Below are 25,674 nucleotides of genomic sequence, written 5' to 3' on the forward strand. Positions count from 1 at the left end.
CAAGGGGACAAATACTTACTTTGAGTCATCAAATTTCAAAATAAAAGGAAAAAAATTAATAATTTTATTATTAAGCCTTATACCAATTTGACAGTAAGTTTCCTAGTGTGGGAAATTATCTACAGGCAGAGCAGGTGACCTATGTGCTGTGGACTAAAAAGTTTTAGGGAAGCTTCTCTATCTGAGCTCCTACCACCATTCCCATATATAGACTAATGTTTAAAATATAATGATTAAAATATCTTTAAGACTTAAAAGGTTTGGCCCTGGCTGTTGTGGCTCAGTGGATTGATTGCCGGCCTACATACCAAAGGGTCGCCGGTTTGATTCCCAGTCAGGGTACATGCCTGGATTGTGGGCCAGGTCCCCCGTAGGAGGCACGTGATAAGCAACCACACATTGATGTTTCTCTCCCTTCCCCTCTATCTAAAAAATAAATAAATAAAATATTTTTAAGAATGGACTTAAAGTTTTGATTTTTGTTTAAAATATTGTATATAAAACAAATATTTTATATAAAACATATATAAATATATATGTATTATACATACATATGTATAATATATTTTATTTATTTACATGCTTTTATTTTTTTATTTTTTAATTTATAAATCATGTTTATTCTATAACAGTTGTCTCAATTTTCTCCCCTTTACTTCCCTCCACGCATCCCAACCCCAGAGCCTGCTCCCACAGTCAATTCCCACTCTGTTGTCCATGACCATGGTTGATTCATACATATTTTTGTCTAATCCCTTTCCCTTCTTAATACCATTGTCCTCTTGCCCCATCTCCTCTGGTCATATTCAGTCTGCTCCATGTTTATATGCCTGTGGTTTATTTTATTTGTTAGTTTATTTTGTTGAATAGAGTCCACTTATAGGTGAGATCATATGGTATTTGTCTTTCATCACCTGGCTTATTTCACTTAGCTAAATATTCTCGAGTTCCATGCATGTTGTCAAAAAAGGTAGGAGTTCTACCTCTCTCTCTCTCTCTTTCTTTCTTTATCTCATTCTTTCATTTCATTCCTTCCTTTCTTTCTTTCCTTTTTTCTTTCTTAAATGAAGATTTATTTATTTTTTAAATGTCAAAGTTATTTATAAAATATTAAAAAAATTAAAACCATTATAAAGTCTCAGAAATTAAACCAAATTGAAACCAGGACAGGAATAATCAAGTAGATCAATGAAATATAATGAGCATTCTAGAGACAAATGTATATATATTTTTAACACTGTAATATATGATTAAGTTGATATTTCGAATAAATGAGTTAAATAAAGCATATCCAAAAAATGAGATGCATGAACCCCTATTAGTTGAAATAAAACAAATATAGAGCCCTATTTCACACATTATATAACAAATATTCAGGTGAGTTAAAAATTAATATGTAATATCTAAAGGGTTTTAGGAGAAAATACTAACTAATATTTTTCTTACCCTGAAGTAAAATATTCAAACCCAGAAGCTATGAAGTAAAATATGGACAATAAGACTATATTAAACATTTAAAACTGTACATTAGTATGCATATAAAAAAAGTTAAAGGACAAGAAATGGAATAGGAAAGTATTTGCAACACAACTAAAAAAGAGTTAATGATTTGTTCTGTTTTTTTTTTATTGAAAAATTCTACAAACATTTAGTCACAAAAAGGATAAAGAATAACAAAAAAATAATTTAAAGCTTTTTAAAAATAATAGAAATAGGCAAGAAATATACAAAAACATGTTTAGTTTCAACAAATAATAAAGGGACAATTAAAATAACATATCATTGTCACAATCAGAGTAATGTATATTAAAAAATATTGGTAATATCAACTTTTGGCAACTGTGACAGGAACTGGGCATTCATAGACTCTTTTTCTTTATCTTAAAGCAGTCCCTTTAGCATATTTTGCAGAGCTGGTTTGGTGGAGGTATATTCTTTTAGCCATCTTTTGTCTGGGAAATTCCTTATTTCACCTTCCATTTTAACTGAGAGCCATGCTGGGTAGAACAATATTGGCTACCCACCTATGCTTTTCATTACTTGGAATATCTCTTGCCACTGCCTTCTGGTTTTCACTGTTTCTGTTGAAAAGTCAGCTGTAAGTCCTATCAGAGTTCCTTTATATGTTACTACCTGTTTCCCCCTGCTGTCTTTAGGATTCTCTGTTTGTCTTTAATATTTATGATTTTGAAGATGTTGTGTCCTGGAGTGGGCCTCACTGGGTTCGTATTGAATGGGGCCCTCTGTGCTTCCTGGATTTGTGTGACTTTTTCTCTCCTCCAATTAAGGAAGTTTTCCATTATTACTTTTTCAAACAGGTTCTCAACTCCTTCCTCATCCCCTTGTTATGGTATCCCTATTATATGGCAATTATTATAATTCAGGTTGTCCTGCATTTTCCTGAAATCCTGTTCATTCTTTTTGAGTCTTTTTTCATTTTCTTACTCTTTCTGGGAGGTTTTTTTCTACCTTGTCCTCCAGCTCACTGATTCATTCCTCAGCTTCATCTAGCCTGCTTTTGATTCCTTCTACTGTGCTCTTCAATTCAGAAATTGTATCCTTCATTTCCTCTTGTATCTTATTGTTAGTTTTTATGGCCTTTTCCATTCTGATTTAGTTTTCAGTACATTCCCTGTAGTTTCCCTGTAGTTTTTGGGAGTTCTCTATGAGCTCACTGAACTCATTGACCTTCCTTAAAACTGTTGTTTGAAACTCAATATCTGATAGTTGACTTGCCTCTATTGCATTTAGTTCTCTTTGTGGGGATTCCTTCTTTCCATTTGAGTGGGTCATATTTCTTTGTCTTTCCATTATTTGTGAGACTTTTCTTTTTTTCTTTTGCTTCTACAGGTTATATGTCTTGATTTCCTGACTGCGGTGTGAACTACTATGGTAGGACACCGCTGTTATTACTTTCTGGATCTGCCTCTGATGATGTCAGATGTCTTCCCTGTCTGATCTTAGGCAGTCTGTTGGCGACTTCCAGCAATCTCCTGTCTCTGGCTGTCTCTTTCAGCTGTTAATCTAGTTACTCTGCATTTAACAGGCTGCCTTAGACAGCTAAGGGCGGGGCTGAGTCCCTCCTGGGGGAAGGGTTACTGGGTCCTCTTATGCTGCTACCATATGGTGGAGGAGGCAGCACTGGGATCTTGCCAGTGTCACTCTCCATTCTTTCCCAAAAGCCTCCCTCCCCAGTCTCTCCTTAGGTGTCTCCTGACCTTTCGGTGCCCCCTTTAGCCAGGGATCTACTGTCTGTGGCTGTCACTCTGCACCCTGCAGGCAACATAGACAGCACAGAGTGGCATGGAATCCCACCTGGGAGCTGGGCTATTGGGTCCTCTGACAATGCTGCAACTCAGGTGGAGTGGTTCCTGCCTGAGCAAGATGGCTGCTGCCACATGGGTGATGAGTCACCACCAAGATCATGCCAGCTACTCTCTCAGTTCTCTCCCCAAAGCCTCCTTCCCACTTTCTCCTGAAGTGTCTCTAGCCCACTCTGCCCCTGCCTTTGCTGGAGACCAGGGTAAGTGGCTGAAAATAAATATGTATGTTGCCCTTTAAATAGCTCTTTGCGTCTCTAGCTGCCCATCTCTTGGAGAGAGCAACACTGCCACTTTTTGCAGCTGGCTGTTTTCTGTGTAATTCTTGGCCTCTGGTACTATAGGCTAGAGATCCTTGCTTTTGGCTTAGACCCTGCTCTTCTTAGGGTCGGCCAACTGGCCGTTTCACTATCCTTCTGGCGCTGCCACCTGTGGAGGCCCCACCTGCCTTCTCAGGTCTGTACCACACTCCTTATCAGTTAGATTGAGCTAGAGCTGATTCTTCAGTCTCTGAGATTACACGACCCCCCTGTCACTCTTGTTCACTTGTTTGTTCCTGGTGATTTGTCTCCAATTTACTTGTAATTCCAGGTTAATCCTGGGGAGGAGGTCAGCATGACTTCCACTCACTCCTCCGCCATCTTGATTTGCCTCCTAAAAATTTTTATCCCAATATATTTTTCTTCATTTATGTGCCACCACTCTCCCCTGCCCCACTCACCCCCAAAACAATTTTTTTTAATCTAAGGTTAGGTTTCTATTCACTTACCTTGAGTCTACACAATCTCTATGTAAAGAGTCACCTTTGAGAGAACAAGCAAAGAATGCCAGAATATATTTAAATTAGAAGTCAATTCTACAATGAAAGTTCTCACATTCTTACACTAATCACTATTGATTCCTTTAAAACTGAGCAAAAGAGTAGGAACAAATAATGCCCAAAGGGATCAGCAGGAAGTAGGATTTCATTTACTTAAATTCAATAAAAACATATTGAGACCTTACACAGTATTATAAGGAAGACAAAGTTCTTTTTCTAATATTCTAATTGTTGGAGAGAATTAATGACATGTGTTACTTGTTCAGTTAAAGAGTTCTAACAAAAATCAGAATCAAGAGAATCAAGATGTCAGAAGGGTGAGAGGAAGTCACACTGACCTCCTCCTAGTACCAATCTGGGATTACAGTGAAACAGTGGAGAAACAACCTGGAACAAACAACTAACAATAGTGATACAGGAGCCTTATAACCTTGGACAGATACAAGTATCAGCTTTAGCACAGCCCAACTGGTAAGGAGTGTGATAGAGAGCCAATAAGATGGCTGCATCACCTACTTGTGGCAACACCAAAAGAATACTGAAACAGCCAGTGGGATTCCCCTGAGAAGACTGGGAACTAAACCATAAGCCGGGATCTCCAGCCTACAGCACCAGAGACTGAAAAGTACAAAGATAACAGCCAGCTGTGAAAAGCAGTAAGGTTGCTCTCTGCCAGAGACAAGAGACTAGAGACATAAAGAGCTTTTTAAAGGGCCAATGCATATTTTTGTTATTTGCAGCCACATACCCTGGGCCACAGCAGAGGTCAGGGTAGAGTGCAATAGAGATGCCTGACAAGAGACTGGGGAAGGAAGTTTGGGGAGAGAACCGAGAGAGGTGCCAGTGGCATCACAGTGCTGATTCCACCCTCATACAGCAGCAGCCACCTGGTTCAGGCAGACCACTACCCTCAGTGGCGACAGTGTGAAAGGAACCAATAACCCTGCCCCAGGAGGGACTCTGCCCCAACCTCAGCTGTCTAAAGGCCTGCGGAGTACAGAGTGACTAGATTAACAGCTGAAGGAGACAGCCACAGACAGTAGAATCCTGGAAGTCTCAGACTGCCTAAGTTGAGACAGGGGAAATATCTGACATCATCAGAGGCAGATCAGAAAGAAAAGCAGTTGTCTCTAACAATAGCGGTTCACACCACAATGTCAGAAAATCAAGACAGATCAACTGAAGAAGCAGAAGCAAAAAAGAAAAGTCTCACAAACAATGGGAAGACAAGGAAACACCCGCCAGTAAAAGGGAAAGGAGGAATCTCCAGAAAGAGAACTAAATGAAATAGAGGCAAGTAAACTATAAGATACTAAGTTCAAAACAACAGTTCTAAGGAAGCTCAATGAGCTCAGTGAGCTCAGAGAGAATTACACTAAACTACAGGGAAACGACTAGGAACTTACTGCAAACTATATAAGTATGAAAAAAGCCATAAAAACTATCAATAAGAGACAAGAGGAAATGAGGAATACAATATCTGAATTGAAGAACACACTAGAAGAAATTAAAAGCAGGCCAAATGAAGCAAAGAATTGAATCAGTGAGCTGGAGAACCAGGTAGAAGAAAAGCTCCCAGAAAGAGCAAGAAAATTAAAAAAGACTCAAAAGGAATGAAAAGGAGTATAGGGAAATACAGAACAACATGAAACGTAATGATGATGGTATAATAGGAATATGAGAAGGAAAAGAGGGAGAGCAAGGGACAGAGAACATGTTTGAAAAAGTAATGATGGAAAACTTCCATGATTGGAGGAGAGAAAAAGTCACACAAATCCAGGAGGCACAGAGGGTCCCATTTAAGAGGAACCCAATGAGGCCTACTCCAAGACCCATTATAGTTACAATGGTAAATATCAAAGACAGGGGAGAGGAGCCTTGGAGCCGCAGACAGTGTATTCAACTCTCACATATCCCAACGGGTGAGAAGTGTGGTGGAGGCTCGAGAGGGTGGGCTGGGTACCCACGGGCACTAGCACCAGAGGGACATTGAAACGGCCAGTTAGCTTACCCCGAGAAGAACGGGGACTGAATCAAAAACAGGGACCCCTAAACTACAGCAGCTACAAACAAGAAAATACACACAAAACGCAACCCCGAAAAGCTTAGGGGCGCTCTCTGCCAGACACAGGTGGCTGGGGATGCAAAGAGACATTTAAAGGGCCAACGCAAAAATTGGAGTGTCATCCACCCTCCTTGATCTCTGGGTAGAGGTGGCAGCAGGGTGGGCTGGTGACTGGGAAAAGACTGGTGAGGAAAACTATGTGAAGAGAACTGACATGGAGGCAGGTGGAGCCCCGGTGATGACACAGCTCCCACCCTGCAGCTACCATCTCTCTCAGGCATGAGGGAATCAATTAACCTGCCTTTTGTGTGCTCCACACACAGCTTGTGCATGTGAACTGGGGGGCTGAGTGCAGACTGGCTGGGAGAGCCTTGAGGAGAGACAGGAGACAAGGTATTGGGGAAAGAACAAGAGGAGGAACCAGGGAGTCCCGACTCCCTCCCCTCTCCGGAGTCTCCAGTGTAGGCTGGAAAGGCATGCCCCCAGAGAGGCAGAAGAGGGCCGCATATGAACCAGACTACCTGTGATTGAAACACAATCTGAACACGAGGTGGATCCTTGCAAGAAGGGGTCACAGGACTGCCCAGAGTCCCTTGAAGAGAGACTGGAAACGGAGGCATCGGGGAAAGAATAGAAGGAGGAAATGGGGAGTCCTGACTCCTTCTCTTTGCCCTAGTCTCCATTGTGCAAGAAGAGGCCACACCCCCAAAGAGCCAAAAGCCAAAAAGCACACATAGACCCCGCAAAGCCACCAAGTGCAGGCGTGCACACTTGCGCCAAGTGACCAGCGAGGGTGGGCGACCGTATTTGTGACCCACGCGGGCTGGTGAACACTTGAATAAGCCGGCAAGGCCTCACACAGATTGGCACCTATATGGCCTGTGAGGGAGTTGACAGACTACCAAGGGCTGGTGTAAACTGACCCGCCCAGCCTGTGATTGTGGAGCAGCTCACAAAATTAGTAGATCCCGGGCTGAAGGGGTCACAGAGCTGCCCAGAGTTCCTGGAAGAGAGACTGGAGACAGGCTTAACCGGAGAGTCCTGGAACTGATTTCCTCCCATTTCCCTACTCTCCATTTGGCGAGGGCAAGCAACACAACCAAAGAGTCTGAAGCAGGGAAAATACACAATAGAATACCCTAAACTGACCAATGCCGGGGAGCTCGCCACCAGGGGGGCCAGACGAGTACTTGAGGTTGCGATTAAACCCCCTGGTCTACAGCAAGCACTCGCAAACCCAGGCAGGCAGGGGATCCTGACCTGCCGGGGAGCCCGCTCAAGGAGCCGGCATGAGAGTGCACAGCGATCCCAAAAAATAGTCGAGCCCTGACCAAAGGGATCAGAGAGCTGCCCCAAGCAGGAGTCAGACACAGACAGTAGACTCCTGGAAGGCTCAAATAAACAACCCAAGTTATATAGGGTCAACAACTGACATTATCAGAGGCAGGCCCAGAAAGAAAAGTAAAGGAAAAAATAAATGAATAAATAAATAAAAAGACCAACCTACAACCAAAAAAGTTTAATCCACAAAGTTAGGAATTCTAGAGAACCCAATCGAAGCAGAAGCAAAAATAAATAAATAAATAAGTAAATTACTTAACAGACTCTCACAAAAACGGCAAGAAAAGGAAGTTCCTGCCCAAATGAATGGAAAAGGGGACTCCCCACAGACAGAGGTAAATGAAATAGAGGAAAGAGAACTATCAGACATTGAATTCAAAACAATGGTTCTAAGGAAACTGAATGAGCTCAGCCAGCTCAAAGATAACTATGAGAAACTGCAGAGAAACTATCAGGATCTTACACAAATTATATCAACCTGGAAAAGGACATAGAAACTATCAAGAAGACACAAGAGGATATGAAGAATACATTTCTGAATTGAAGAACACAGTAGAAGGAATCCAAAGCAGGCTGGATGAAGCCAATGATCGAATCAGTGAGATAGAGGATAAGGTAGAAAAAAGCTCCCAGAAAGAACAAGAAATGGAAAAAAGAATCAAAAAGAATGAAGAGTCATTTAGGGAAATGCAGGACAACCTAAAATTCGATAATATCGGTTTAATAGGGATACAAGGAGAAAAAGAGGAGCAAGGGATAGAGAACCTCCTTGAAAAGGTAATGATGGAAAATTTCCATAATTTGAGAAGAGAAAGGCTCTCATGGATCCAGGAGGCACAGAGGACCCCACTCAAGAGGGACTCAAAGAGGTCCGCTTTAAGACACATCATCATTAAAATGGCAACTATCAAAGACAAAGAGAGGATCCTCAAGGTAGCAAGGGAGAAGGAGAAAGGAACAAACAAAGGGGCCCCAATATACATAGGAGATGACTTCTCAACAGAAACACTAAAGCCAGAAGGGAATGGCACCAAATATTCCAAGTAATGAAAAGCAAGGGCCTACAGCCATGAGTGCTCTACCCACAAGGCTCTAAAGTAAAATACAAGGGGAAATACAGAGTTTCCCAGAGAAGAGGAGGCTAAAAGAATACATCTCCACCAAACCAGCACTCCAAGATATGCTGAGGGGACTGGTTTAAGCAGATGAAGGAAAAGAATGAGAGAGAGAGGAACACAAGGACAAAGAGAAAAGATGAGTAAGTGACTATCAGTAGTATCTCTCGATGTGAATGGATTAAATGCCCCAATCAAAAGACACAGGGTAGCTGAATGGATAAGAAAACATGACCCACACATATGCTGCCTACAAGAGACCCACCTCAGAGCAAGAGACCTACACAGATTGAAAGTAAAAGGATGGAAAAAAATATTCCAAGCAAATGGACAAACGAAAAAGGCCGGGGTTGCTATACTTGTATCAGAAAAAGTAGATTTCAAAACAAAGGCCATAAAAACAGACACAGAGGGGCACTTTATAATACTTAAAGGAAGGAGCTATCAAGAATACCTAACATTGTAAACATATATGCTCCCAATATAGGAGCCCCCAAGTATATAAGGAAACTGTTGGACAACTTCAAAAAAGACATAGACAGCAACACACTGATAGTAAAGGATTTCAACACCCCACTATCAAAAATGGACAGATCTTCCAAACAAAACATGAATAAATATATTGTGCAGCTGAGTGTCACACTGAATCAAGGAGACTTAACTAACATATATATCGAACCTTACATCCCAAAGAGGAAAAATACACATTCTTTTTAAATGCTCATAGCAGTTTTTCAAAGATAGATCACATGATAGGACAAAAAGCAAACCTCAGCAAATTCAGGAAAATTGAAATAATAAAAAACTTTTTCTCGGACCACAAGGGATTTAAACTGGCAATCAACCTTAAAAGAGAAACTTCAAAAACTTCCAAATTCATGGAGACTGAACAGTGCACTATTAAACAATGAATGGGTAAATAATGAGATAAGAGAAGAAATCAAAAAATTTCTTGAAACAAATGAAAATGAACAGACAACAGTCCAAAACCTATGGGACACAGCAAAGTCAGTCCTGAGAGGGAAGTTCATAGTAACAAAGGCTTACCTAAAAAAGGTAGAAACACTTCAAATTAAAGACCTAACACTACAACTTCAAGAACTGGAGAAACAACAACAAATAAACACCAGAGCAAGTAGAAGGAAGGAAATAGTCAAGATTAGAGCAGAACTTAGTGACATAGCGATGAAAATAACAATTGAAAGGATCAATGAATTCAGAAGATGGTTCTTTGAAGAGATAAATAAAATTGACAAGCCTTTAAGCAGACTCATCAAGATAAAAAGGGAGAGGACCCAAATAAATAATATCAGAAACGAAAGAGGAGAAATAACGACTGATACCACAGAAATACAAAGGATTGTCAGCAACTACTATGAAAAATTATATGCCAAGAAAGTTGAAAATCTTGATGAAATTGACACATTTTTAGAAAAGTATAACTTCCACCACTGAAGGAGGAAGAAACGGAAAGCTTGAACACACGGAAAAGAGCTGGGGAAATTGAAGCAGTAATCAAGATACTCCCGGCACACAGAAGCCCAGGCCCAGATGATTTCACAGGAGAATTTTACCAAACATTTAAGGATGAGCTAACCCCTGTACTTCTCAGACTATTCCAAAAATTCCAAGAGGAGGGAAGACTCCCAGACTCCTTCTATGAGGCCACCATCACTCTGATCCCAAAACCAGATAAAGACACTACAAAGAAAGAAAACTACAGGCCAATTTCGCTGATGAACACAGTGCTAAAATCCTCAACAAAATATTGGCAAGCCGCATCCAGCAATACATTCAAAAGATTATCCACCACAATCAAGTGGAATTCATCCCAGGGATGCAGGGATGGTTCAATATACACAAATCAGTAAACATGATACATCACATAAATAAAAGAAAAGACAAAAACCACATGATCATCTCGATAGATGCAGAAAAAGCATTTGATAACGTACAGTACCCATTTATGATCAAAACACTCATCAAAATGGGAATAAATGGGGCATTCCTCAACGTAATAAAAGCCATATATGAAAAACCTACAGCCAATATCATACTCAACGGGCCAAAACTGAAAGCTTTCCCACTAAGATTGGGAACATGACAAGGATGTCCACTTTCACCGATTCTTTTCAACATCATATTGGAAGTCCCAGCCACAGTAGTTAGACAGGAGAAAGAGATAAAAGCATCCAAATCGGAAAGTAAGAAGTAAAACTATCATTGTTTGCAGATGAGATGATGGTGTACATAGAGAACCCTGTAGACTCTACCAAAAAACCCCTCAGTCTAATAAGTGAATTTGGCAAAACAGCAGGATACAAAGTCAACATTTGGAAATCAAATGCATTTTTATACACCAACAATGAAATAGAAGAAGAAATCTGAAAAAAAAATATCTTTCGATAAAGCAAGAAGAAAAATAAAGTACCTAGGAATAAATTTCACCAAAGATGTAAAAGACCTGTATGCAGAAAACTATACAACATTGAAGAAAGAAATTAAGGAAGACAGAAATAAATGAAAGCATATACCATGCTCATGGATTGGAAGAATTAATATCATCAAAATGTCCGTACTACCCAAAGCAATTTATAGATTCAATGCAATCTCTCTTAAGATACCAATGACATATTTCACAGAAATAGAACAGACATTTCAAAAATTTATATGGAACCATAAGTGACCCTGAATAGCTGCAGGAATTTTGAGAAAGAAACACAAAGTAGGAGGGATCACAGTACCGGACATCAAACTGTACTACAAACCCACTATACTCAAAACAATCTGGTACTGGCACAAGAACAGACCCATAGACCAGTGGAACAGAATAGAAAGCCCAGAAATAAGCCCAGGACTCTATGGGCATCTAATATTTGACAAAGGGGGCAGAAGCATAAAATGGAGCAATAATAGCCTCTTCAACAAATGGTGTTGGGAGAGCTGTACGGCTACATGCAAAAAATTGGAATTGGATCATCAGCTGACACTATACACAAAAATAAACTCAAGATATATAAAAGACTTAAATGTAAGTTGCAACACCATAAAAGTCCTATATAAAGAACTCACTTGACTCCACTCCAAGAAGACAAACGATCCAATCAAAAAAATGGGCAAAGGACTTGGGCAGACGCTTTTCCAAGGAGGAGATACAGAGGGCCCAGAGGCATTTGAAAAGATGCTTGGCATCACTAGCCATCAGAGAAATGCAGTTCAAAACCACCATGAGCTACCACCTCACACCAGTCAGAGTGGCCATCATAAACAGATCAGGAAACTACACGTGCTGACGAGGCTGTGGATAAAAGGGAACCCTAGTCCACTGTTGGTGGGAATGCAGACTGGTGCAGCCACTATGGAAAGCAGTGTGGAATTTCCTCCAAAATCTGAAAATGAAACTGCCTTTTGATCCAGTGATTCCCCTGCTGGGACTATACCCTGAGAATCCCAAAACGCCAATACAAAAGGACCTATGCACCCCAATATTCATAGCAGCACAATTTACAATATCCAAGTGTTGGAAGCAACCTAAATGCCCATCAGTAGATGATTGGATCAAAAAATGATGGTACATATACACAGTAGAATATTACTCAGCAGAAATAAAAAAAGAACTACTAAACTTTCTGACAGCATGGATGAAACTGGAGAGCATTATGCTAAGTGAAATAAGCCAGGGGGCAAAAGACAAATATCATTGGTATTTTAATAGGGATTGCATTAACTTTATAAATCGCTTTGGGTAGTATGGGCATTTTGAAGATATTATTTTTCCAATCCATGACCACTGTATATGCTTCCATAATTTGTGTTTTCTATAATTTCTTTATTTGGTGTTTTATAGTTTTCTGCATATAGGTCTTTTGCCTCCTTGGTTAAGTTGGTTCCTAGGTACCTAATTTTTGGTGTTCCTATATCAAAGGGGATTCTTTTTCCTGACTTCAGATTCTGATATTTCATTTTTAGAAGACAAACTGCCTTCAAATTCTGTATATTGACTTTGTATTCCTCTACCAAATTCACGTATTAGGTTGAGTACTTTTTTGGAGGAGCCTATGAGGTTTTCCATGTAGTCTATTATGTTATCTGCTAACAATGATAATTACTACCTCCTTTCTAATTTGGATACCATTTATTTCTTTTTCTTATCTGATCGCTGCAGCTAGGAGTTCCAATATTATGTTGAAGAGAAGTGGTGAAAATAGACATCCATATCTTGGTCCTGATCTCAGTGGGAAAGCTTTAATTTTTGCCCATTGATTATGAGGTTGCCTCTTTGTTGTTTTTTTTCCCCATTTATGGCCTTTATTATGGTGAGGTATGTCCCCTTTATTTCCACTTTGCTGAGTGCTTTAATCATACATAGTGCTGTACCTTATAAAATGCTTTTTCCACATCTAATGATATGATCATGTTTTTGTCTCTACTTTTGTTTCTGTGATAGTTTACATTTATTGGTTTGTGAATATTAAGCAATCCTTGCATCCCTGGGATCAATCCCACTTGGTGACGGTGGTTGATCTTTTTCATTTATTGCTGGATATGGTTTGACAGTATTTTGTTGAGGATTTTAGCATCTTTCCTCATCAGTGATATTGGTCTGTTTTCCTTTTTTGTTTCTGTATTTTTCTGGTTTGGGGATTAGGATGATGCTTGCCTCATAAAAGGCATCTTGGAGTCTTCTCCCTTCTTAGAATTTATGGAATAGTCTTAGATTGACAAGGATTAGCTCTTCCTTGAATAGTTTGTAAAATTCTCCTGTGAAACAATCCGGTCCAGGGCTTTTGTGTGCTGGGAGATTTTTGATTGCTGTTTCAATTTCACCAGATGTTTTAAGTCTGTTCAGACTTTCTACTTCTTCCTCATTCAGGCCTGGAAGGTTATATTTTTATAGAATTTTTTTTTTTCATTTCATCGACATTTTCAAATTTCTTTGCATGTAGTTTTTAGTAATTTCTTACAATCCTTTGTATCTCTGTGGTATCAGTTGTTATTTCTCCTCTTTCATTTCTGATATTCTTTGTTTGGTTTCTCTCCATTTTTTCATTGATTCTGCTTAACAGCTTGTTGATTTTGTTTCTCCTTTCAAAGAACCAACTCCTGAATCAGTTGATACTTTGAATTGTTCTTTTAGTGTGTATTTTATTCAATTTGGTTCTGATCTTCATTATTTTCTTATTCTTATATTTTTTAAATACATTTGTCTCTGATTCCCCCCCCCCCACTTTCCCTTGCCCCCTTGCCCCAACTTCCCTCAAACATTCCCCTTTGATTTTGTACTTGAGGCCTTGCTACACATTTCCTGACCCTCCCCTTCCCTTCCTTTTCCCCTGTCCCCCAATCCCTCCATCGCTAATATCTCTGTTCATTTCTTTTCCTTCTAGTGTTGCTGGTCTTATTTTCCATGCATCTTTGTATTGTTGGTTAGGTTCCGCTTATAGGTGAGATCATATGGTATTTGTCTTTAGCCCCCTGGCTTATTTCACTTAGCATAATGCTCTACAGTTCCATACATACAATGCTCTGGAATCGCAAAGTTTAGTTCTTTTTTTCTTTCAGCTGCATAGTATTCAATTGTGTAAATGTACCATTGTTTTTTGATTCAATCATCTACTACTGGGCATTTAGGTTGCTTCCAACACTTGGTTATTGTAAATTGTGCTGCTATGAACATTGGGGTACATAGGTTCTTTTGAATTGGGATGTTGGAATTCTTAGGGTATAGTTCCAGCAGAGGAATTGCTGGATCAAAAGGTAGTTGCATTTTCAACTTTTTGAGGAAATTCTACAGTGCTTTCCACAATGTATGCACCAGTCTGCATTCCCACCAACAGAGTACTAGGGTTCCCTTTTCTCCACAGCCTCACCAGCACCTACCGTTTGTTGATCTGTATATGATTGCCATTCTGATCGGTGTGAGGTTGTACCTCATGGTGGTTTTAATCTTCATTTCTTTGATGGCCAGTGATGCTGAGCATCCTTTCAAGTGTCTCTGGGCCCTCTATATTTCTTCCTTGGAAACATGTCTGCCCAGGTCCTTTGCCCATTTTTTGACTGGATAATTTGATTTCTTGGAGTGCAGTCGAGTGAGTTTTTTATATATTTTGGAGATCAAACCTCTATCTGATGTATCATTAGCAAATATATAATCCCATAGAGTTGGCTCCCTTTTGATTTTGCTGATGTTTTCTTTAGCTGTGCAGAAGATTCTTCTTTTGATGAGGTCCCACTTGTTTATTCTTTCCTTTATGTCACTTTCTTTAGGAGACATATCGGTGAAAAAATTGTTCCGTAAGATATCTGAGTTTCCTGCCAATGTTCTCCTCCAAGACTTTTATGGAGTCATGACTTATATTTAAGTCTTTTATCCATTTTGAGTTTATTTTTGTGTATGGTGTCAGCTGATGATCCAATTTCAATTTCTTGCCTGTAGCCATCCAGCTCTCCCAACACCATGTGTTGAAGAGGCTATCATTGCTCCATTTTATGCTTCTTCCCCCTTTGTCAAATATTAGATGTCCATAGAGACCTGGGCTTATTTCTGGGCTTTCTATTCTGTTCCACTGGTCTATGGGTCTGTTCTTGTGCCAGTAGCAGATTGTTTTGAGTATAGTTGCTTTGTAGTAGAGTTTGATATCCGGTATTGTGATCCCTCCTACTTTGTTTTTCTTTCTCAAAATTGGTGCTGCTATTCGGCGTTGTTTATGATTCCATATAAATTTTTGAAATGTCTGTTCTATTTCTGTGAAATACGTCATTGGTATCTTACTAGGGATTGAGTTGAATCGATAAATTGGTTTGGGTAGTATGGACATTTTGATGATATTATTTCTTCCATCATGAGCACGGTATATGCTTCCATTTATTTGTGTCTTCCTTAATTTCTTTCTTCAATGTTGTATAGCTTTCTGCGTACAGGTCTTTTACCTCCTTGGTTAAATTTATTCCTAGGTACTTTATTTTTCTTGTTGCTTTATTGAATGGTATTTTTTTCTGATTTCTTCTTCTTTTTCATGGCTGTTGTACAAAAATGACTTTGATTTCTGAATGTTGACTTTGTATCATGCTGTTTGCCAAATTCACTTATTAGGTTGAGTAGTTATTTTGGTAGAATCTACAGGGTTCTCTATGTACACTATAATGTAATTTGTAAACAATGATAGTTTCACTTCCTCCTTTCCTATTTGGATGCTTTTCATTTGTTTTTTTTTTTTTTTTTGACTGACCGCTGTGGCTAGGACTTCCAATATGATATTGAAAAGAAAGTGGTGAAAGCTGACATCCTTGTTGTGTTCCTGATCTTAGTGGGAAAGTTTTTAGTTTTTTCCCATTGAGTATGATGTTGTCTGTAGGTATTTAATTTATGGCCTTCATTACATTGGGGAATGCCCAATTTATTCCAATTTTGCTGAGTGTTTTAATCATAAATGGGTGTTGTACCTTACCAAATGTTTTTTTTTTCTGTATCTATCAAGATGATCACATGGTTTTTGTGTTTTCTTTATTATGTGATGTATTATATTTATTGACTTGCATATATAGAACCATCCCTGCACCCTGGGATGAATCCGACTTGATAATGGTGGATAATCTTCTTAATGTATTGCTGGATGCGGTTTTCCAATATTTTGTTGCGGATTTTCGCATGTATGTTCATCAGCAAAATTGGCCTGTAATTTTCTCTCTTTGAATGGTCTTTATCTGGTTTCGGGATTAGGGTGATGCTGGCTTCATAAAAAGAGTCTGGGATTCTTCCCTCCTCTTGGAATTTTTGGAATAATCTTAGAAGGACAGGGGTTAGCTCTTCCTTAAATGTTTTGTAAAACTCTCCTGTGAAACCGTCCAGCCCTGGGCTTTTGTGTGCCAGAGTTTCTTGATTACTGCTTCAATTTCCTAATTTCAATTATAACCGGTCTGTTCAAACTTTCTCTTTCTTCCTCCTTCAGTGTTGGAAAATTATACTTGTCTAGAAATTTGTCCATTTCATCCTGGTTTTCAAATTTCTTGGCATATAATTGTTCATAGTAGTTTCTGACAATCCTGTGTATTTCTGTGGTATCAGTCGTTATTTCTCCTATTTCGTTTCTGAAATTATTAATTTGGGTCCTCTCCCTTTCTTTTGTGATGAGTCTGCTAAAAGGCTTGTCAATTTCATTCATCTTCTCAAGGAACCAGCTCCTGGATTAGTTGATCTTTTGAATTGTTCTTTTCTTCTTTCTTCCTTTCAGTTCTGCTCTAATATTGACTATTTCCTTCCTTATAGTTGCTCTGGGATGTATTTGTTGTTGTTTATCCTCTTCTTGAAGTTGTAGTGTTAGGCCTTTTATTTGAAATATTTCTATCATTTTTAGGTAAGCCTGTATTGCTATAATTTCCCTCTCAGGACTGCCTTTGCTGTGTCCCATAGGTTTAGGCTGTTGTATGTTCATTTTCATTTGTTTCCAGAAATTTTTTTTTATTTATTCTCTTATCTCTTTATTGACCGTTTCATTGTTTAATAGTCTACTGTTTAGTCTTCATGAGTTTACAGGCTTTTGAAGTTTCTCTTTGAGGTTGATTTCCAGTTTCAAGCACTTGTGGTACAAGAAAACATTTGGTATTATTTCAATTTTCCTGAATTTGTGGAGGTTTACCTTGTGTCCTATCATGTGGTCTATCTTTGAAAAACTCCCATGAACATTTGAAAAGAATGTGCATTTTTCTTCTTTGGGATATATGGTTCTATATATGTTAGTTAAGTCTCTTTGATTCAGTGCATCAATCGTCTCCACAATAACCTTATCGATGTTGTGTTTGGAAGATCTGTCCATTTTTGACAGTGGGATGTTGCAATCTCCTACTATCACTGTGTTGCTGTCTATATCATTTTTGAAGTCATCCAAGATTTTCCTTGTACACTCGGGAGCCCTTATGTTGGGTGCATATAAGTTTAGAATGTTTATGTCTTCTTGGTAGATTCTTCCTTTAAGTATTATAAAGTTTCCCTCTGGGTCTCTTTTTATGGACTTTGTTTTGAAATCTATTTTGTCTGATATAAGTATTGCAACTCCTGCCTTCTTTTCTTGCCCGTTTGCTTATTTTTTTTTCCATCCCTTTATTTTCAGTCTGTGTAGGTCTTTTGCTCTGACATGGGTCTCTTGTCGGCACCATATGTGTGGTTCCTGTTTTCTTATCCATTCAGCTATCCAGTGTCTTTTGATTGCAGCATTTAGCTCTTTTCCATTGAGAGTTATTACTGATAGAAACCGATTCATGTTTTCTCTTCGTACCTGTGTTTTTTTCTTTCTCACTCTTTTCCTTCATCTTCTTAAACCAGTCCCTTTAGCATATATTGTAGTGTTGGCTTGGTAGAGATGTATTCTTTTAGCTTTATTTGTCTGGAAAACTTTGTTTTTCCTCTTCTATTTTAACTGAGAGCCTTGCTAGGAAGAGCATCCTAGGTTGTAGGCCTTTGCTTTTCATTACTTGGGATATTTGTTGCCAATACCTTCTGGCTTGTAGTGTTTCTGTTAAAAATTCAGCTTCTAGCCATATCAGGGCCCCCTTGTATGTTACTTTCTCCTTTTCCCTTCCTGTCTTGAGGATTTTCTCTTTGTCTTTGATAGTTGCCATTTTAATGATGATGTGTTTTGGAGCGGGCCTCCTTGGGTCCCTCTTGAGTGGGGCCCTCTGTGTCTCCTGGATCCATGAAACCTTTTCTCTCCTCAAATTGGGGAAATTTTACTTTCTCAAAGAGGTTCTCTATCCCTTGCTCCTCTTCTTCTCCTTCTGGTATCCCTATTATGCGGATATTACTGCGTTTCAGGTTGTCCTGCATTTCCCTCAATGCCTCTTCATTCTTTTTATGTCTTTGTTCCATTTCTTGTTCTCTCTGGGAACTTTTTTCTACCTTATCCTCCATCTCACTGTTTTGATCCTCAGCTTCATCCAGCCTGCTCTGGATTCCTTCTACTGTGTTCTTCAATTCCGAAATGGTATTCTTCACATCCTCTTGTGTCTTCTCGATAGTTTCTATGTCGTTTTCCAGGTTGCTATAGTTTGTTCTAACATCCTGATAGTTTCTCTGCAGTTTCTCATAGTTATCTTTGAGCTGGCTGAGCTCATTGAGTTTACTTAGAACCATTGTTTTGAATTCAATATCTGATAGTTCCCTTGCCTCTATTTTATTTAGCTCTCTCTGTGGGGAGTCCCCTTTTCCACTCATTTGGGGAGAACTTCTTTTTCTTCCCATTTTTGAGAATCTGTTAAGTAATTAATTAATTTATTTATTTATTTATGCTTCTGCTTCAATTGATCCGTCTAGATTTCCTGACTTTGTGGATTAAACTTCTATGGTATTAGGCGAGTCTTTTTATATATTTATTAATTTGTTTTTTCTTCACTTTTCTTTCTGGGCCTGCCTCTGATGATATCAGTTGTTGACCCTATATGACCTTGGGTTGTTTGTTTGAGCCTTCCAGGAGTCTACTGTCTGTGTCTGACTCCCACTTTGGGGAGCTCTGTGACCCCTTTGACCAGGGATCCACTACTTCTGTTAATCGCTCTGCACTCTCATGCCAGCTCCATGAGCGTGCTCCTGCCTGGCAGGATCCCATGCCCGCCTGGGCTTGCGCGTGCTTGCCCCCACCCAGGGGGCTTACTCCTGACCTCACACACTCATCTGGCCCCCTAGCCCGGCTGGCACCGTGGTACTAGTCAGTTTAGGGTCTTCTATTGTGTGCTTTCCCCACTTTTGGCTCTTTAGGTTCTTCACCTGTCCAAGTAAAATGGAGACTCTGGAAATGGGAGAAAGTCAGCTCCAGGACTCTCAAGGTAATCGTGTCTCCAGTCTCTCCTCCAGGGACTCTGGGCAGCTCTGTGACCCCTTCACCCTGGGATCCACTATTTCTGCGCCCATTCTGCTCTCGCTGGCTGGCGCGGTGGGTTTACCCCTGCCCTTGCCAATCTGTGCACTACCTCGTAGGCCCCATGGGCGCCGATCTACAGGAGGCCTTGCCAGCCCATGCAGGTCCACACACACGCTCGTCAACCCTTGCAGGCTACTTGGCGCAAGTGTGCGTGCGTGCATTGGGTGGTTTTGGTCTGTCTATTGTGTGCTTTTCGGCTTTTGGCTCTTTGGGGGTGTGGCCTGTTCCCGCACAATGGAGACTACTGCAAGGAGAAGGAGTCGGGACTCCCCGGTTCCTCCTCTCATTCTTTCCCCAGCACCTCTGTCTCCAGTCTCTCCTCAGGGGTCACTAGGCAGTTCTGTGACCCCTTTGACCAGGAATCCACTATTTCTGAAGACCGCGTTGTAAATGCGGGCCATTTGTCTCATGCACGCCCTGCTTCTGCCTCTTTGGGGGTGCTTCCTCCCAGCTCAAAATGGACACTATCGAATGGGGAGGGAGTCGGATATCCCCAATTCCTCCTCCTGTTCTTTCCCCAATGCCTCTGTCTCCAGTCTCTCCTCAAGGCTCTCTATGCAGCTGTGTGACCCCTTTGGTCACGGATCCTCTATTTCTTCCAGCTTGTCAATACTTAACCCCCCATCTCACACATGCATAAGCTGTGTGTTGAGCGCACAAAAAGCAGGTTAACTGATTCTCTTATGCCTGATTGTGATGGTAGCTGCAGAGTGGGAGGTGAGTTATCACCCGGGCTTTGCCAGCCTCCATCAAACATCGTTTTTCTCACCAGTCTTTTCCCAGGCACCAGTCCACTCTGCTGCCTCCTCTACCCAGAGATCAAGGAGGGCGGCTGCCAGTGTAAATTTTTGTGTTGGCCCTTTAAATGTCTCTTTGCATCCCCAGCTGCCTGTCTCTGACAGAGAGCACCCCTAAACTTTTTGGGGTTGCGTTTTGTCTGTGTGTTTTCCTGGTTTTAGTTGCTGTAGTCTAGGGGTCCCTGTTTATGGTTCAGACCCTGTTCTTCTCAGGAGAATCCAACTGGCCATTTCAATGTCCCTCTGGTGCTGGTGTCTGTGGGTGCCCAGCCCACCCTCTCTAGGCTCCACCGCACTTCTCACCCGTTGGGATGTGTGAGAGTTGAATCCACTGTCTGTCCGCGGCTACAAGGCTCCTCTCTCTCTATAGTTCCATTGTTTTCCAGGTGATTTCTCTACTATTTAGTCCCAATTCCACTTTGGTCTTGGGAGGAGGTCAGCGTGACTCCCATTCACTCCTCCATCATCTTCCTCCAATTATATATCTTCTTAGGTGAAGTTCTTTAAAAACGCAGTCCTTCCCTTGGTACTGATCATTTCTTAAGGTCCTACATTTCTCTGTGGGTTATGGCCTCCTCCGTCTCAGTCTGATTATTTTCGTTCTTCCACTCACTCTATGTTTTGTATGCTGTTGTTTGTCCAGTTCTTGAAGCTGGAGGGTTAGGTTGTTTATTTGAGATGTTTCTGTTTTTTCTTTCTTTTTTTTCTTTTTTTCTATAGGCCTGTATTGCTATGCACTGCCCTCTCAGGGCTGCCTTCAGCATGTCTTATAGGTTTTGGATTGTTTTGTGCTTATTTTCATTTGTTACCAGAAATTTTTATATTTCTTCTTTGATCTCATTATTGCCCCATTCATTGTTATTATCATGCTATTCTGTCACCATGAGTTTGAATGTTTTTGAGTTTTTTCCTTCAGATTGGTTTCTAGCTTCAAGCACTTGTGGTCTGAGAAAATGCTTGTTATGATTTTGATTTTCCTGAATTTTTTGAGGCTGGTTTTGTGTCCTATCATGTGGTCTATCTTTGAAAATATTCTGTGTGCCTTCGATAAGAATGTGTATTTTGCTTCTTTTGGATGAAAGGTTGTAATATATGTCAGTTATGTCCATTTGATCTAATATACCATTCATTTCCACAATATCATTGTTTATGTTTTGTTTCGAAGATCTAACCTTTGTTGACAGTGGGATGTTAAATTCCCTTCCTATCAGTATTACTGTCTACATCTTTCTTTAAGTCCTGCAAGATTTTTCTTATATATTTGGGTTTCTCTATGTTGGCCTCATATAGATTTATACAGTTTAGGTCTTTTTGATGGATTTTTCCTTTGAATATTATCAACAGTCCTCCTGAGTCTCTGTTTATGGCCTTTCTTTTGAAACTTATTTTTGACTGACATAAGTATTGCTACCCCTTCTCTTTTTCCCTGTCCATTAGTTTACAATATTTTTTTCCATCCTTTTACTATCAGTATGTGTAGGTCCTTTGTTCTGAGGTGGGTCTCTTGTATGCAGCATATGTGGAGATCATGTTTTCTTATCCATTTTGCTATCCTATGTCTTTATATTGGGACATTTAATCCATTTACATGTAAGGTTATTATTGATAGGTACTTATTCATTTTTTCCCTTTTTACCTGTGAACAGCTCTTTCTCACTCTTTTTCTTCATTTTATTAACGAGTCCCTTTAATGTATCTTGTAGTGCTGGTCTGGTAGAGGTGTATTCTTTTAGTCTCCTTTTGTTTGGGAAATTCCTAACTTCACCTTCCATTTGAATCAAGAGCCTTGCTCGGTAGAGTAGTATTGACTACAGGTCCTTACTTTTCATTACCTGGTTTCTTGTCATTCCCTCCTGGCTTGTAGTGTTTTTCTTGAGAAGTCAGCTTCTTGCCATATTGGGGCATTGTTTCATGGTACTAACCCTTTCTCCCTTGCTGTCTATAGGATTCTCTGTTCGTCTTTGATATTTGCCATTTTAATGATGATGTGTCTTGAAGTGGGCCTCACTGGGTTCCTCTTGAATGGCACCCTCTTTGCTTCCTGGACTTGTGTGAGTTTTTCTCTCCTCAAATTAGGGAATTTTTCCATCATTACTTTTTCAAATATGTTCTCTATCCCTCGTTCCTCTTCTTCTTGTATCCATTTTATACAGATATTATTACCTTTCAGGTTGTTTTGCATTTCCCTAAACACTTCTTCATTCTTTTGAGTCTTTTTTTCATTTTCTTGGTCTTTCTAGGAGTTTTTTCCTACCTTGTCCTCCAGGTCACTAATTAGATCCTCTGCTTCATTGAGCCATCTTTTGATCCCTTCTACTGCATTCTTCAATTCAGAATTTGTATTCTTCATTTCCACTTGCCTCTTATTGATAGTTTCCATGTCATTTTTTATGCTGATATAGTTTTCAGGAAGTTCTTCATAGTTTCCCTGTAGTTTTTGGTAATTTTCTTTGAGCTCAGTGAGTTTCCTTAGAACAGTTGATTTGAACTCAATATCTGATACTTTTCTCACCTCTATTTCATTTAGTTCTCTTTTTGGGATTCCTCCTTTCCTTTCTATAGGGGTGTGTTTCTTTTCCTTCACACTTTTTTATGAGACTTTCATTTTTTGCTTTTGCTTCTTACATTGGTATGTCTTGACTTCCTGATTTTGTGGTGTGAATTTTATGGTAAGATACAGCTTTTTCTTTTTTCTTTCTGGGTCTGCCTCTGATGCTGTAAGCTCTTTACCCCATCTGACCTTACACAGTTTTTAATAAAGTTCTAGGAATCTCCCATTTGTGCCAGTCTCCTCCAGTTGTTAATCTAGTCACTCTGCCTTCAGCAGTCATAGTGGTGCAGATTCCTTCCTGTGAGCGGGGCTATTTTTCCTTTTCACACTGCTGCTGCTCCCGGGCAGTGTTCCACCTGAGCATGATGGCTAATGCTGTATGTGGGAGGAATCAGCACCAGGATAACCTCCGCTACTCTCTCACTACTCTCTCCAGTACCTCTGTCACCCTTCTCTCCTCGAGCATTTATAGACCACTCTGCATCCCCTATAGGCAGGGATCTAATATCTGTGACTGTTGCTCTGTCCTCAGCACCCAGGCCTGTGTAACATCTGGCTGGGACCAAGCCTCTTGGGAGCATGGCTTTGTGTCCTTTCATGCTGCTGCTGCTTGGGGGAGTGGTCTGCCTGGCAAGATGGCAGCGGCAGAATGGGGTGTGAGTCAGCACCAGGACCCTGCCGTCCACTTTCTCAATTCTTTCCCCAAAGCTTCCTTCCCCAGTCTCTACTCAGGCAGCTCCAGACCACTCTGCTCCTGCCTCCACCGGAGTCCAGGGTAAGTGGCTGCCACTACAAATTTTTGTGTTGGCCCTTTAAATGGCTCCTTGTGTTTCCAGTCACCTGTCTCAAGCAGAGAGCAACCCTGCCACTTTTCATATCTGGCTGTTATCTCTGTTTTTTGGGCTCTGGTGCTGTAAGCTGGAAATCCACACTTATAGTTTAGACCCTGCTTTTCTCAGAGGAATCTAACTGTCCATTCAATATCCCTCTGGCGTTGCCTCCTGTGAGTGCCTATTCCACCATCTTGAGCCTTTACTGTATTCCTTACCAGTTAGGTTGTACCAAAGCTGATTCCTCTGTCTGTCTGATGTTTTAAAGCTCCTATCTTTCTATTGGTCAGGGTTTTTTTTTTTTTTTATGTGATTTCACAATTTAGTTACAGTTCCAGATTACTCCTGGGAGGAGGTCATTGTGACCTCCACTCACTCCTCCACCATCTTGATTTCTCCACCATTTTTTTTCAAACAGGTGTTCTATCCCTTGTTCATCTGATTCTCCTTTTGTAATCCCTATTTTACTTATAGTTTACAATTCATGTTTTCTTGTAGACCCTACTTCATTCTTTTTGGTTCTTTTTTCTCTTTCTTGCTCTTCCTGAGAATTTTTTTCTACCTTGTTCTCCTGTTTGCTGATTTGATAAAAATATGGAATGATTCATGTGTTCTGTGTGTCATCCTTTCTCAAGGGCCATGCTAATCTTCTCTGCATCATTCTAATTTTAATATATTTGTTGCTGAAGCAATCACTGTACCACAGTCTTTGATCCACTCATCTAGTAATGGGCGCTTAGGCTGTTTCCAATACTAGACTATTGTAAACAGCGCTGCTATGAACCTAGGGGTCCATATGTTCTTTTGAGTTGGTGTTTGGGGTTTATTAGGGTATATTCCAAACAGTGGAATTCCTGGGGCAAAAGACAGTTTCATTTCCAGTTTTTTGAGGAGATTCCATATTATTTTCTACAATGGCTGCCATAGTCTTCATTCCCACCAACAGTGCACTAGGTTGTTCTTTTCTACACATGCTTGCCAGCATTTGTTGATTGTTGATTCATTATCATCATCCTGACAGGTGTGAGGTTATATCTCATTGTGGTTTTAATTTGCATCTCTCTGATGGCTAGTAATTTTTAGCATTTTTCATATGTTTATGGGATATCTGCATGTCCTTTTATAAAAAGATTTTTCATTTATATATTTATTTTTAAAGAGGCAAGGAGGGAGAAAGGAAGGGAGAGAATCATCAATATGTGGTCAACTTTTGCACACCCCCTAAAGGGGCCCTGGCATGCACCCAGGCATGTGCCCTGTTTGGGGATCAAACTGGCAAGCCTCTGGTTTGCAGGCTGGTGCTCAATGCAGTGAGCCACACCAGCCAGGGCTGCATGTCCTTCTTGAAGAAATTTCTGTTCAGATCCTTACCCTGTTTTTTAAATTGGATTGTTTGTCTTCCTGATGTTGACAAATACCAAATAGACTTTCAAAGCATGTAGGCCCTAAAACAACCATTAGCTGTCCATTTGTAGGGTCTGAGAGTTAGGAAAAAGATCTGGTTGAATCGACAAGTGGGAGAGTAAGAAGATAAAGATGTGAAGCAGATTGTTATTGACTATACTCGGGCTTGTGTGTGTTCCTTTTAGTAGGTTACAGAGGTGAACCAAACTAATGTAAAAGACCAGGGGCGGAGACAGAAACACCACTGCAGGATAATAGAAAACAATTCAATTGTGTGCTCTCCCTGGGTGACTCTTCTGGCTCTTAGCTTCTTTACAAGAAAATTGGACTCAAGTCCATAGTCCTAGAATTTATTCTATGTATTCTGGTCCAGAAAATGTTTCACAGCTGTAAAAAGTCTTACACAGTGTCAGAAGCTGGGTAAACTCCTTTACAGCACTGCCCATCTGCCACATTTCATGCCCAGTCAGCCTTTGGCATCTTGGCAGAAGGTTCTCAAGAGGGTGCCATTTGTGCTGGTG

At 40.2% G+C, this 25,674-nt stretch overlaps 1 protein-coding gene and 1 non-coding gene across 2 annotated transcripts in view; one reads left to right on the forward strand and one right to left on the reverse strand.

Annotated features, from left to right (window-relative positions):
* Positions 1 to 25,674, forward strand: part of IL1RAPL2 (interleukin 1 receptor accessory protein like 2) — a 744,540-nt gene that overhangs the window by 516,182 nt on the left and 202,684 nt on the right. The gene's annotated exons all lie outside the window — the stretch shown is intronic.
* On the reverse strand, positions 24,338 to 24,441 carry LOC129073257 (U6 spliceosomal RNA). The gene has a single exon (XR_008529421.1). It is a non-coding gene; the product is annotated as a U6 spliceosomal RNA (small nuclear RNA).

The sequence above is a fragment of the Pteronotus mesoamericanus genome, unplaced genomic scaffold, assembly GCF_021234165.1.
Source record: "Pteronotus mesoamericanus isolate MK-2021 breed Mesoamerican mustached bat unplaced genomic scaffold, CSHL_Meso_final contig_37, whole genome shotgun sequence".
Lineage (NCBI taxonomy): Eukaryota > Metazoa > Chordata > Mammalia > Chiroptera > Mormoopidae > Pteronotus > Pteronotus mesoamericanus.